The 15,673-nt window shown below is 45.1% G+C and overlaps 1 protein-coding gene across 2 annotated transcripts in view; it reads left to right on the top strand.

The window, feature by feature from the left end:
• Nucleotides 1-15,673, top strand: part of LOC143034487 (heparan sulfate glucosamine 3-O-sulfotransferase 6-like) — a 180,202-nt gene that overhangs the window by 111,692 nt on the left and 52,837 nt on the right. The window lies entirely within an intron of this gene.

A 15,673-nucleotide genomic window follows, 5' to 3' on the forward strand; every position in this document is an offset into this window, starting at 1 on the left:
CAGCACATTAGCAGTTTCTCGCCAGTGTGCTACTTACTTTTGCTACTTCGTTTGAGTAGAAACGACTTCGGTTACGATCTTTTGGTTTTTCAGATTTCCAAATGTCAATTTGCTCTTGCTTCGTGTAATGAGAAGCTGAATGAACTAAGAGAAGTTAAACCTAGAATACGAATGTTAGACACGTTGTTGAGATATTCTTACGGAAATCTAGAATACTTTAACCGAAGTCGCTTCAACTCAAACGAAGTAGCAAAAACAAGTAGCATGCTAGCCTAGTGTGCCGCCACCTTAAAACTGCAACACTTTACATTCATCCAACCTCAGTTCGTGGGTCCGTGGACATTCTTTGCGTCCTCAATGAGGAAAGTTATGAAACATGATTCACATTTTTGTAATATGACAGCTATTCACAGTTGACATATTGACGGGTAGTCAATACCGACGGTGTCATAAATCTGGGACTAATGTCGATCGAGATTACATACCTTGTTCCGCTGTTTTATGCTCATCCAAACCCTAACTCGCTAGACAAGTAGGATCAATAGTCCGCCCACATTTAGAATGTGCTCATCTCTTTCAGTCGTCGTTAACAGATTAGGAAGGGTGCAATAGAGTGACAAAACTGGTTATAAGGAACAAATCCTACGAAAACCACTTGAAACGTTTGAATTTGTCCACCCCCCCTCTAAAAAAAAGAAAAAAAAGAAAAAAAAAATATATATATATATATATATATATATATATATATATATAAATATATATATATATATATATATATATAAATATATATATATATATATATATATATATATATATATATATATATAATAACTGGAGACTTGGGAACACTTCGTGCAGGTCTCTGAGACTTTAAGGAGACTTGATAACATTACAATTGAAGATGTTTTCACACAATTGTAAATGCGAGCTCACTATGCCAGCTATTGTTACCTATCACATCGACCACAGTACTGTGACCTTGCACGTGATGGCCCTGTTAGATGGACGCCGGAGACAGTCATCTCCCAGCAAATTGTCTAGATCACATTAACCCCAAGAGAACAACATTCTGTATGGCGTAATAGGAAGCGTGCTGGTCTCGCTTAGTTGAGGGTTCGAATCCCGCACTCCCCTCCGATTCCAAGCAGGGACTGTTACCAGCCCTAACACTTCAAGTGCATCATAGGGCTGTTCAGCGCTTCCTGGGGTAGGCTCCTCGCCACTTTCCTTCTTTTTATCGGGCCCACAGTTATTCTTCTCTAGTCTTCACAATCTTTCCTCCATTGTTATAAAGAGAATTGATAACCGAAGACTGATCTTACCAGCCGTAACACAGGAACAGATTCACATGAACACATCACAACCAACAGTTCCAATGTTTCTTAGAATAGAGATCTATGGAAGGACCCATTGCTAACCACAAGCGTATATTGACTGCGTAACTTATGCATTCCATGCTTCAAGAATTTTATTGATACTTACGTACCAGTCACGAAATATTCTTTTATAATTGGAGACTAAACTCCACTTAAAAAAATAAATAGAATAAAAAATGAAAGTGGGTACCGTCTTGAATTCATAAGCAGGCGGCTACGAGTTCGATTCCTAGGACCCACTGCGGGATTACTGCCTTGGTTTCCGACAGCTCTGTCTAGGCAGGGAGGCGACCCAACGTCGGCCCAGAAAGACCCAGCGGCTTGTCGCAACTGACAGGGTTTTGCCCTTTCGTTTTTTGTTTTTGTTTTTTTTTCCAACCACCTAATGCTTTGTTGTAAGAAGAGGTTAGACAACTTCATGAATGGGGATGACAGGTGCTAATGGACATGGAACTGCCTAGTGTAGGCCTTATGGTCTCTTGCAGTCTCCTTCATTCTTATGTTCTTATGTTCTTTCTACTGTTCTCCATGAATCAAGCCTCCTTTACCGTAACTCCACTTTTCCGAAGCGCTCGTGCCGCCTTGCCTCCAAGGATAGAAACGCTGGTTAATAAAGCTATCGGATTGCGAGATTCTAGCCTCTTGCACTCGAGGCAACAGCTACTACCATTCCGCGTGAGAGTGACTCGTGTATAATTTTCCTGGACAGATGCAAATGCTTATGTAAATCTGTCAGGAGCTTCCGAGTTCAGGTTGGCGTAAGATGACTCAGCAAAATCTGAATTCGCCTTAGGAAAGTTGTTGAGACGATGATTGTAATTACGAAATTCAAGGTCCCGGTTTCAATCCCCGGGTCAGTAATTGTCGACTTATTACTCAGAAATTACCGATAATGCGTATCTCACTGAAAATTTGTAAATGTGGAAGGAGCTTTCCAACTGGAATTCAGAAAGTATTCCCAAGTATTGGATTCTATCAGGGAAAATTAAACTGGAATAAGTGCCATGACTTTAAAGAATCATGCATGTTGGCTCTCTGCAGGGTAAAACGAAATGACAAATAGAGAAATTAAATTGAAAGAGAACAAAAGAATCGAAAACAGAAAGCTCTACAAATCCCGACAAAAGATTTGGGTCCGTGATGTATAAAAGTGAGCCAGAAGTTACAAAAATATTTATCGTCACAAGAAAGTTTATATGACGGAAGTGCGAGGTGGGTGGGGGGAACCGGGGTGGAGCTGCATACCATCGTGAGTTCGATGGGAAAGTAGGGCAGATGGGTCGAGGTTCTTGACCCATACTTACATAAGGGTACACCCATAGATGGCCCGGACAATATGTGTCACACCCGTAGATTCGTGGGTAAAATGTACCTATGTCCACACTAGTGTTGTGAACACTGAAAAGATCGCGTTTTTACCCGTACTACAAACATAAGCGATAAAAATGAAGAAACACAGATAAAGTGCAGCTACGTCCACACCTATGTTGCGAACATGTAGCAAACCCAGGCGTTAGCAGAGTCCTTCAGATACTTTTCTTATCGACAGCAAGCGTTGGATCCAACCCTGTGCCTCGTTCTGTCCTGATGGTCACACGTTAATCGCACGTGTGGATGGTGTCATGAAACCATAACAATAAAGGAGACTGCAAGAGACCACAAGGCCTACACTAGGCAGTTCCATATCCATTACCACCTATCATCCCCATCCATAAAGTTATCTAACCTTCTCCGAAAACAACCGATAGTTTCAGCGCTCACTACATGGTTACTAAGTTTATTTCCTTCGTTAACCACTCTTTTGGTAAACCAGTTCTTCCCTATTTCCTTCTTAAATCTAATTTTTTCCAATCTAAATCCATTCCTGCGAGTCCTTCCCTGTTGTCTTAATATGATGACCTTACCTACTTCACCCTTGTTAAAGCTCCTGTCCTGCAGCAAGTGACGCAATCAGAGGGACTCTGGATATCAGGTTATCAAAACAGACTCCTTTAAGATCTGGTGTCACATATCCAATCAATAACATGCTTGGCTCATCTGTCATTCTCTTCCACCTCTTTGTCCCCGCCCACTTTCTTTCTTCCTCCTGTATCACCTCTAATGTCTTTTGCTTCAGTATATTCTCTTACCCAGGTTCCCCTCTCCCTGTGTTATTCCCACTATTGATTTCTCCATTGCTTTCTGTGTCGTCCTTAGTTTAGTCTCTGCTGTGTTCTTCAGATTCTGAGTTTCACGTCCGTATTTACATTCCTAGGCGATGTACACTAGATGAAAAATTCACGTTTCAGACCCTCAAGCAAGGAGTCTATATTTACCGCTCATTTTCTAACCAGTTATTATGAAAATTTTTATTTAGTTTTTATGCTCTTAAGTAATAAAAAGATCTTCACCATCGACTATGATTAGTTTGTCTTGAAGATTAGAGTGAAACATTATTTGTGACTGGACACTGAGATATGGTAAGCGTGGAAACAGAGGCCAGACAGGATGGGCGAGATAAAGAGAAGTATTTATGAGTAACGTGGCAAATATGGGAACAGCCGTGTGAGTTGGAAAGGCCCCTTTTTACCAGTGGACCCAAAATGGTTGATGACTTGATTACATATATCCACTCAACTGCTCAGCAACTGCTCTGAATAGGAGCACAAGATTTATGTAATCAATATTTCAGAAACTTTAGATATATCCCTACGGACCAGAGTCACAGTTTTTTATTTTCCATGATTGAAGACTAATCCCCTGTGGAAAAGAATGCAGGTTCCTTTTAATTTTACTCTCCATTCGTTCTGCTACTCTCTTCCTTCTTTTCCTATTGACATTTCCCATTTTCATATGGGGTCTGCTACCCTCTTTGAACTCCTATTTTAGTGCGATATTATCCCCAAGGATAGAAACCCTTGTTAAAAACGACGAAGTACTATTCTGAGACTGCTTTAAAATCTAAACCTCACTACTTTGTTTTCATAATGAAAAGTAGATATTGTGATTTAAGCCCGTCATTACACTTTTACGACTCGTACACAATAGTGACACGTTGTTTACGTGTAGGCCCTTCTTCCACATGCTTCGACAAGGATACACTATTTTATATAGTCTCCTAGTCTGAGCCTGGTAGTCTATTATTTTCGGTGTCTCGTGGTTCTGTGATGCTTTCTGTAATCAGGAGATCTATTTGTTATGTCACGAGTCTCCTGCACTCCGGTCTCTGTTTTTTTTTTTTTTTTTTTTTTTCTTGTGGTCCACTGTAATTGATGACGAACTGGATATCGGTGCACATATACCTAAATTTATTGAAAATGCAGTGCGAAAACTGTTAGCTGTTATCTTACATAATTTCTCAATTTTCGGTTTGTAAGGAATACTCGTGTTTCAAACTAAAATGTCGTTATCTACTCTTTTTTTCATCATTAGCCAAAAATGATGGTCCACGATGTTTTCTAACGGCACTGGTGGTCGTCCATGGCCTGAAATGAGTCGAGAACCTCTAATCTAGGGAGTAGTGTAACTGAATATAATTGGTTGTTCCCATGGCTTGGATGTACAATAATCCAATGTAGGTGGTGACTGTCCGCTTTAGGCGTGATTCGCGTCTTTCGTTTCACATGGACATGTTGGGATGTCTGACCTCTGCTTTGAAACTCTCTTTGATCGTGGGCTGGCCTGGCTACAGGATAAACCTAGTCGTTCTGCATATGTTATGCACACGTATTTTGGTGTTGTGAGATATATGACGTGAAAAATGGGTCTCTATCTAAAAGCTACAGATCTTAGTCCATAAACAGCCCCTGAGCATGATGAATATAATACTGTTCTTGGTGATTACTAGAAACTGGCTGAAAGATACTTCAACTGTCCTAGCTATAACATGACCCTCTCCTATAGGTGTCTATCGCTTCCCTGATATAAGAAGTTGACTGTCGATGCGGACACAAAGGCTTCTCTATGGTTTTTATTTGATAATTAAAACTTAAGTGTTTTAGACAAAGGGTCTATCTTCATGCACATAGCTTCGGTTTTCTGCAGATTAGATGTAGTGCATTATTCCCCCATGTGAGTTGGAGTAGGTCTGTGAAACGTTGCCCGAACAGAGCGAAATCCAATTCAAAGGGAATGACTAACACCTGAGGTCTTTCCCCCAAAGTCTCCTCCCTTCTTACAACTTGTCCGGACGAGCTGCAACTTTTCATTTTCCTTTTCCTGTTACCGTCTTGTCTTGTACGTAACTCACTCAGGTTCGCGTACTCGTTCAGATCTGAAAAACAACTCAAACTACTCAGGCTGGTGCATGTGACAAGGACATCCAAGGGGGCTTCATGTAGCAGGACGTAGTTCTACTCTTCTGGTTAACTTTGATATTGCTTTATGGGTAGGATTAGTTGTCTGAATTCTTTGACTCTACCACAGTAATACTGATGGTGAAAGAGAGAGGCAACTGCCGACAAGCTGGCCAGGAAACCCACTATGGGAGGATGAAGTCTTTATAAGCATAACATTTCCTTCACTGAAGATTATTCAAGTCTATCTCACGTACTTGATAAAGTCTTGAACGAAGGAAACGTTGCACCACTGAAGACCATCTTCACATGGTGCTGTTCCTGACATACCAGTGGTCTCTGAACTGCTTTCTCCTGGTCTACAGCAGCGACAAAATCGACCTCAAAACCCAGACCTTCCCAAGCAGGATCTGTTTTCGATCTCTTTAATAACCTTCAGTCAGGGTTTGTAAACTGCTCCACTTCATTTTTGGCTGAATCCATCGTGTGGGGGCGGTGTCAGAGGAGGGATCGTCTCCACGAAGGATGCTGAAGTGGTTCCACATAAGATCGGGATGATCCTCCAGACAGTCAGGTCCTTCGAGATCATGAAAATGACAGTCTCTATGACCCTGAACAAGAATTACTTTATTCATTCTTTTATTTTACATTTTTTTCCCCTAGAATAGTTGAGGAAGTTGATGCATACCCACCACGATACAAATTCGCAGCCTGACGAAGAAAGAATGGGTTCCTAACCAATACATTCTAGCAACACAGACCAGAAAATTGATGTAAAAATCCATTTCGTCCTCCTCCCCACGACATTTGACCTGAGAACAATAATGCCAAGCTAAACTAATCTCACTTAATGTACCTACATCTCCTACCCTGCTGAGGGGAAAGACATTCGTGCCCCTGGGTGTGGGTAGGAGGGAGCTTCGTCGAGAAGATCTATTTCCGGGACATCTTCCAGACCTCCTCAGACGATGTGGTCTTCGTCTTCGTTTGTTCACACGGTCGAATGAAGAACTTGTTGGTGAACAACGGGGTCCCGACGTGACGTAAAACGGGTGAAAGAATTGAGGATCGTATTTTTTTCTTCTTCTTCTCCTTGTTGTTGTTGTTGTTGTTGTTGATGTTGTTGTTGTTGTTGTTGTTGTTGTTCTTCTTCTTCTTCTTCTTCTTCTTCTTCTTCTTCTTCTTCTTCTTCTTCTTCTTCTTCTTCTTCTTCTTCTTCTTCTTCTTCTTCTTCTTCTTCTTCTTCTTCTTCTTCTGCTTCCTCTTTATCTTCTTCTTCTTCTTCTTCTTCTTCTTCTTCTTCTTCTTCTTCTTTATCTTCTTCTTCTTCTTCTTCTTCTTCTTCTTCTTTATCTTCTTCTTCTTCTTCTTTATCTTCTTCTTCATCTTCTTAATCTTCTTCATCAACTTCTTCATCATCATCTTTTTTTCTTCTTCATCTTCTTCTTCTTCTTCTGCTTTTTCTCCTTCTTCTTCTTATTCCTCTTCCATTTCGTCTTCTTTTTCTTCTCGTTCTCCTTCTTTGCCTCCTTCCACTTCTTCCTTGCCACCCCCTTATAAGGGGAAAATCAAATGACCCATTCCTAACCATATAACCTCTATTGAAATGAGAACTGGTTGCGTGACCTCGCCTGGTGGTCAATCTTGACCCGATTTGACCTTATTTGACATTTCTTTAACCCCAAAACCATCTGTGTAAGAGAGAAGAACGTGTACCAGTTGATAACACGATCCCAGATGGACGAGGCTGGATCCACGGAGAAGGGAAGACTGTCCTTGAACATGGAATCGAGATGGCGGGCGGCGCTGGATCCAAAAATAAAACGTAAAAGATGAATACTTTAGTAGGAATGAATTGCGCTCTAGTCAGCTTCATCGTAAATGAAAATGTAGGATATGTAAAACATTTCACATTTTGTTATGAATTATTTTTCCCCGACAAATTTTCGTTTCTACCTGAACGCTTTAGGTTTATGCGTGTTAATGTGTGGGAGGGTGTGTATGTGCGGGCCTGTGTGTATGTGCGGGCCTGTGTGTGTTTGTGTGTGCGTGTGTGTGTTTGTGTGCGTATGTGCGTTTATATATATATATATATATATATATATATATATATATATATATATGTGTGTGTGTGTGTGTGTGTGTGTGTGTGTGTGTGTGTGTGTGTGTGTGTGTGTGTGTGTGTGTGTGTGTGTGTGTGTGTGTGTGTGTGTGTGCGTACGTGTGTGTGTGTAAGGTCACAGCATAATCTATAGATCGAAGAATATACGAGCTCTGAACTCTCAACCGAGAGGATAAGAGCTGCCGATGACGAGTCCAGCACGTGATCCAAGACCGTGATGAATCGCAACTGCACGTGCAAGTGCCCAATGGTCTCTTGTAGGTTATCAATCTGGAATATATTTTAAAGAGTATTCTATTCATTTGCTCTTTGTTGGATCAATTCTAGGTGGTGCTGTGAAGCGATGCACACATACATAGACTTTCCTTGATCCTTCTAGTAATAAAAACTAGTTTTTAGGGGGTGCTGGACTGCTTAGACCTGACTACAGGGGGTGCCCTTAGGGTCGGGAAAAGGTTGGGAAATGAGGCTTTAGTGGAATAAACCTTTAGAAAGAAGGTGGCGTGCTTCATACAAATTATTCTGGTGAAAACCGAGTGATTTTACTCTTCACATAAGTCACTGGTTCTCAACCTTATACACTCCACCAATTCTCAACATTCTTGTAGCTCCCATTCAGTATTGCTCCCAAATCCCCCTCCCCCCCCCCAAAAAAAAAAAAAAAATATATATATATATATATATATATATATATTAATATTATAATGATAAAATGTTGATGAAGAGAAACCGTTTGCTTTATGATAAAATTGACAAAATCGTAATTATCTTCTGTCAGTACAGGATGATGGGAGATGTTTTCTTTATTCCGTTTCCTCACATTATACAGAAATGCACAATTTGCAACAGGAGGCCGTGGGCCCTCCCCTCAATTCTTGCCATGACTCCCCTTGGGGCTCACTGGCATAAGTGGGGAAAGAAGAGGGTTGGGGGAGCTGCTGGCTGAGGAGGAGGGAGGGGGTGCCAGTCGCCTGGCTCTCGGCACCTTCAGTGCCACGAGCACTAGCGAGCGAGTGTTGCTGACACTCCTCCTTTAAGCCAGCACAGGCTCAGTATAGCTCCCCCGATCTGGATAGTCCCGTGCGCCGACGTTTCGGCATCGGACGTTTCGCCCCCGGATGTTTAGGCCTCGGAAAATTGCCGACCCCGAATGGCTTCGGCCTCATTCATATATGCTCCTTTCATGCAGTGTCTTATTTAAACTTATTTATCACATTAAAGTTACCACATTTTCACTCAGGTAAATATATAGTATGTTAAAAAAAAAATTATATTTTAATCCACTGAGGCCAAAACGTCTGGGGCCGAAACGTCCGGGGCCAAAACGTCCGGGGGCCAAAACGTTCGGGGGCCAAGACGTCCGGGGCCCAAGACGTCCGGGGCCCAGATGTCCGGGGCCGAAACGTCCTAAATTCGGATAGTCTGCAGTCCCGTTGGGCCTTGGTGCGAAAGAAGAAGAGACCTTTTTGTGAGAATGACCAACAGGACTCTACACGTGACAAAGTCCTACACATTCCCGATATAGATCTCTGTGCATATTTCGTGATGACCTAAAAAGGTTATCACACTGGGCAGCTTCCACGGGTTTCACCAGCAATGACAGTTGAGAGTTCGTTTGAGTGAAAACGACTTCAGTTACAATATTTTATTTTTCAAATCTTCAAATATCAGGTTACCTTTCTGTCATATATACCAATGCTGAATGATGAAATAAGAAATTGTGAACCTAGACGGATGTTAGACACACTGTTGAAATGTTCTCAGGGAAGTCTAGGTTTCTGTAAGCGAAGTCATATTCTAGTTATTCACATGGAGGCTGGAGGTAGGATGTCGGAGAAAGAATTGCCCAGTCTGATAACCCCTTAAGACCAGACGATTGTGTTCACATCGGGAAGGGGCTCATGTGACAATTGGGGTCTTGGTGGGTGTGTAGGTGGATCCTTTCTTTCCAAGAGACGCAAAGGACAAACGGTCGCTCGATACCTCAGGGGCGACTGAGAAATCAATCGTGGTCGACAAAAAAGAAGGGAAAAAAATCTCTCACCAAGTCCTACTACCAGTCTAGTGATAGCCTTGACGTGACGTGACGTGACCTGACCTAAGATGACTTGTTCTACCACAACCTTATCTGACCTGACCTGGCCTGACTAGATCTGAGTCAAAATGACGTGGCATTCCTTGGTCTGACCTGACCCAACCTAATCTGACCCAACCTAACCTGACCTGGCCTGACTAGATCTGAGTCAAAATGACGTGGCATTCCTTAGTCTGACCTGACCCAACCTAACCTGACCTGACATGACTTGAAATAACGTGGCTTTCCTCGGTCGTACCTGACTTGACTCAAAACGACATGGTCCTGACCTGACTCAAAACAACATGGTCCAATCTGACCTAACCTGACTTACCTGACCTTGACTGACCTTCCTCTCAGCCTCCTGATGCTCTTGCTGCTTGGCCCAACACAGGAGGGCTAATTAACGGCGACTTTTTCCTCCACTTGCCCCTCAAAGGCACTTGGCTTCACACAGTACCGTGGCATAGAAAGAGAGTAAAAAATATGTATAACACGACTAAAAACACTCTTACTCTCCTCCCAACCCCATTATTTTTTTTTCTCTAATCCCAGCTTCATCAGTTCTTCCTGTCGTCCCAGCTCCCTCAGTCCCTTCTCTCTTCCCAGCTCCCTAAGTCCTTCCTGTCGTCCCAGCTCCCTCAGTCCCTTCTCTCTTCCCAGCTCCCTCAGTCCCTTCTCTCTTCCCAGCTCCCTAAGTCCTTCCTGTCGTCCCAGCTCCCTCAGTCCTTCCTTTCATCCCAGCTCCTTCAGTCCTCCATATCATCACAGCTTCCTCAGTACTTCTTCTTATCCCAGCTCCCTCAGTACTTCTTCTCATCCCACTTCCCTCAGTCTTCCCTTTCATCACAGTTCTATCAGTAGTTCTCATCCCAGCTCCCTCACTCTTCCTTTTCATCACAGCTCCCTCAGTACTTCTTCTCATCCCAGCTCCCTCATTTCTCCCTTTCATCACAGTTCCATCAGTATTTCTTCTCGTCCCAGTTCCCTCAGTCCTTAGTTACAACCCAGCTTCCTCACTCCTCCCTTTCATCACACCTCCCTTTCATCACAGCTACCTCAGTACTTCTCATCCCAGCTCTCTCAGAACTCACTTTCATCCCAGCTCCCTCAGTACTTTTTCTCGTCCCAGCTCTCTCAGTACTTCTCGTCCGAGCTCCCTCAGCACTCACTGTCATCCCAGTTCCCTCAGTACTTCTCGTCCCAGCTCTCTCAGTACTTCTTCTCATCCAAGCTACCTCAGTGCTTCTTCTCATCCCAGCTCCTTCAGTCCTCCCTTTTTTCCCGGCTCTCTCAATTCTCCCTTTCATCCCAGCTCCCTCAGTATTTCTTCTTGTTCCAGCTCTCTCAGTCCTCCCTTCCATCCCAGCTCCCTCAGTACTTCTTCTTGTCCCAGTTCTCTTAGTCCTCCCTTCCTTCCCTACTCCCTCAGTACTTCTCGTCCGAGCTCCCTTAGTACTCACTTTCATCCCAGCTTCCTCAGTACTTCTTCTCGTCCAAGCTCCTTCAGTACTTCCTCTCATCCCAGCTCTCTCAGTCCTTCTTCTCATCCCAGCTCCTTCAGTCCTCCCTTTTTTCCCAGCTCTCTCAATCCTCCCTTCCATCCCAGCTCCCTCAGTACTTCTCGTACCAGCTCCCTCAGTTCTCACCTCCATCCCAGTTCCCTCAGTACTTCTCGTCCCAGTTCCCTCAGTACTCACTTTCATCCCATCTACCTCAGTCCTTCTCGTCCCAGCTCCTTCACTCGTCCCCCCCCCTTTTTTTTTTTACCAGTTCTCTCAGTCCTCCCTTTCAATCAGCTCCCTCAGTACTCACTTTCATCACAGCTCCCTCAGTACTTCTCGCCCAGCTCCCTCAGTACTCACTTTCATCACAGCTCTCTCAGTACTTCTCATCCCAGCTCCCTCGGTACTCACTTTCATCCCAGCTCCCTCAGTACTTCTTCTCGTCCCAGCTCTCTCAGTACTTCCTCTCATCCCAGCTACCTCAGTGCTTCTTCTCATCCCAGCTCCTTCAGTCCTCACGTTTTTCCCAGCTCTCTCAGTCCTCCCTTTCATCCCAGCTCCCTCAGTGCTTTTCGTCCCAGCTCCCTCAGTACTCACTTTCATCCCAGCTCCCTCAGTATATCTTCTCATCCCAGCCCCCTCAGTACTCACTTTTATCCCAGCTCCCTCAGTACATCTCGTCCCAGCTACCTCAGTCCTTCTTCTCATCCTAGCTCCTTCAGTCCTCCCTTTCACCCTGTCCTAGCCGCCTCAGTACATCTTCTCGTCCCAGCTCCCTCAGTACTCACTTTCAACTCAGCTCCCTCAGTACTTCTCATCCCAACTCCCTCAGTACTCTTTTTCATCGCATCTCCCTCTATAGTTCATCTCGTCCCAGCTCCTTCAGTCCTCTTTTTCAACCCAGTTCCCTGAATACGTCTTCTCGTCCCAGCTCTCTCAGTACTTCTCTTCCCAGCTCCCTCAGTACTCACTTTCATCCCAGCTCCCTCAGTGCTTCTTCTCGTCCCAGCTCTCTCAGTACTTCCTCTCATCCCAGCTACCTCAGTCCTCCCTTTCATCCCAGCTACCTCAGTACTCAGTACTTCCTCTCATCCCAGCTACCTCAGTCCTCCCTTTCATCCCAGCTACCTCAGTACTCACTTTCAGTACATCTCGTCTCGGCTCCCTTAGTACTCACTTGCATCCAAACTCCCTCAGTACTTCATTTCGTCTCATCTCCCTTAGTACTCACCTTCATCCCAGCTCCCTCAGTACTTTTCGTTCCAGCCCTTTCAGTCCTCCCTTTTATCCCAGCTCCTTCAGTACTTCTCGCGCAGCTCCCTCAGTACATCTTCTCCTCCCAGCTCCCATAGTCCTCCCGTTCATCCTAGCTCCCTCAATACTCTCTCTCATCCTAGCTCCCTCAGTACTTCATCTCATCCCAGCTCTCTCAGTACTACCTCTCATCCCAGCTACCTCAGTCCATCTTCTCACCCCAGCTCCTTCAGTCCTCCCTTTTTTCCAGCTCTCTGTCCTCCCTTTCACCCCAGCTCTCTCAGTATTTCTCGTCCCAGCTCCCTCAGTACTCTCTTGCACCCACCTCCCTTAGTAATTCATTTCATTCCATCTCCCTTTGTACTCACTTTCATTCCAGCTCCCTTAGTACTCACTTTCATCCCAGCTCCCTCACTACTTCATCTCGTCCTAGCTCCCTTAGTACTCACTTTCATCCCAGCTACCTCAGTACTTCATCTCGTCCCAGCTCCCTCAATCCTCCATTTCAACCCAGCTCTCTCAGTACTCCTTCTCGTCCCAGCTCTCTTAGTCCTCCCTTTCATCCCAACTCCCTCAGTACTTCTCGTCCCAGTTCCCTCAATATATCTCGTCCCAGCTCCCTCAGTACTTACTTTCATCCCAGCTCCCTCAGTACTTCCCGTCTCAGCTCCTTCAGTACTTCCTCTCATCCCAGCTACTTCAGTCCTTCTTCTCATCCCACCTCCTTCACTCCCCCCGTTCATCCCAGCTCCCTCAGTACTTCTTCTCATCCCAGCTCCCTCAGTACATCTTCTCGTCCCAGCTACCTCAGTACTTCTTCTCGTCCCAGCTCCCTCAGTACTCACTTTCATCCCAGCTCCCTTAGTACTCACTTTCATCCCAGCTCCCTCAGTACTTCATCTCATCCCAGCTCCCTTAGTCCTTCATTTCAACCCAGCTCCCTCAGTACTTCTTCTCGTCCCAGCTCTCTCAGTACTTCTCGTCCCAGCTCCCTCAGTCCTCCCTTTCATCCCAGCTCCCTCAGTACTTCTTCTCGTCCCAGCTCCTTCAGTACATATTCTCGTCACAGCTACCTCAGTACTTCTTCTCTTCCCAGCTCCCACAGTACTCACTTTCATCCCAGCTCCCTTAGTACTCACTTTCATCCCAGCTCCCTCAGTACTTCATCTCATCCCAGCTCCCTTAGTCCTTCATTTCAACCCAGCTCCCTCAGTACTTCTTCTCGTCCCAGCTACCTCAGTACTTCTCTTCCCAGCTCCCACAGTACTCACTTTCATCCCAGCTCCCTTAGTACTCACTTTCATCCCAGCTCCCTCAGTACTTCATCTCATCCCAGCTCCCTTAGTCCTTCATTTCAACGCAGCTCCCTCAGTACTTCTTCTCGTCCTAGCTCTCTCAGTACTTCTCGTCCCAGCTCCCTCAGTCCTCCCTTTCATCCCAGCTCCCTCAGTACTTCTTCTCGTCCCAGCTCCCTCAGTACATCTTCTCGTCCCAGCTACCTCAGTACTTCTTCTCGTCCCAGCTCCCTCAGTACTCACTTTCATCCCAGCTCCCTTAGTACTCACTTTCATCCCAGCTCCCTCAGTACTTCATCTCATCCCAGCTCCCTTAGTCCTTCATTTCAACCCAGCTCCCTCAGTACTTCTTCTCGTCCCAGCTCTCTCAGTACTTCTCGTCCCAGCTCCCTCAGTCCTCCCTTTCATCCCAGCTCCCTCAGTACTTCTTCTCGTCCCAGCTCCCTCAGTACATCTTCTCGTCCCAGCTCCCTCAGTACATCTTCTCGTCCCAGCTCCCTCAGTACTTCTTCTCGTCCCAGCTCCCTCAGTACTTCCTCTCCTCCCAGCTCCCTCAGTCCTCTATTTCACCCTAGCTCCCTCAGTACTTTTTCTCATCCCAGCTGCCCCAGTACTTACTCGCAACATAGCTATCTCAGCTATTCTTATCCCAGCTTCCTCAGGCCTCCCTTTCATCCCAGGTCTCTGAGTCCTCCCTATCAACCCAGCTCCCTCAGCCCTCCCTTTCATCCCAGGTCCCTCAGTCCTCTATATCATCTCCAACTTTGAGAGGTCTCTGAGTAACTCTGGTCTGCAGGGGTGTCAACCCGTCCCTGAAATATCAGGTGCGTATATTTGCGGTTGTCAATGTCCTAAACAATGTCGCTTGCCAATTGCTTTACTGTTAACTCCAGAATCTTGGACAAATTCAAATTCAGTAAAGATAATCAGTGGAAAGAGACCTTACGTCCACATTCTCCCCTTCCCCTTTCCCCTTTCTCACCTTCTCCCCTCCTCCCCTTCTCCCCTTCTCCCCTCCCCCCTTTTCCCCTTCCCCCTTTTTCCCCCTCACTGGCTTACCCGGACTGCTTGCCGCCACAAAGGTGCCAGATCTGTCTCCGGCTGGCTGATCCCTTTGAAGCTCAACCTCGAGGTGGTGGACAAGAGGACGCGGTTATCTTCACACACACAGGCACACTCACACTCACTCACACACACACACACACACACACACACACACACACACACACACACACACACACACACACACACACACACACACACACACACACACACACACACACATACACACACACACACACACATACACACACACACACACACACACACATGTGTGTGTGTGTGTGTGTGTGTGTGTGTGTGTGTGTGTGTGTGTGTGTGTGTGTGTGTGTGTGTGTGTGTGTGTGTGTGTGCAAAATAACCACAGGAGAAGGGAAACTTGTAGACAGTAAGTACTTTCGTATATTACATCTTCATACTGAGGCTGAAGATGCAATATACGAAAGTACTTATTGTTTACAAGTTTCCCTTTTCCTGTGGTTATTTTGCATTTTTGTATCACGGTGATGTGATTGCTTGCATATATATATATATATATATATGTGTGTGTGTGTGTGTGTGTGTGTGTGTGTGTGTGTGTGTGTGTGTGTGTGTGTGTGTGTGTGTGTGTGTGTGTGTGTGTGTGTGTGTGTGTGTGTGTGTGTGTGTGTTTGCATGCGTGTCAGTGATGGGGGTGCCTGTCAGTGTGTATACTTTTGCGGGCAAGTGTTTGTC

This window comes from Oratosquilla oratoria, chromosome 17 (assembly GCF_046742065.1).
Source record: "Oratosquilla oratoria isolate Oo_2021 chromosome 17, ASM4674206v1, whole genome shotgun sequence".
NCBI lineage: Eukaryota > Metazoa > Arthropoda > Malacostraca > Stomatopoda > Squillidae > Oratosquilla > Oratosquilla oratoria.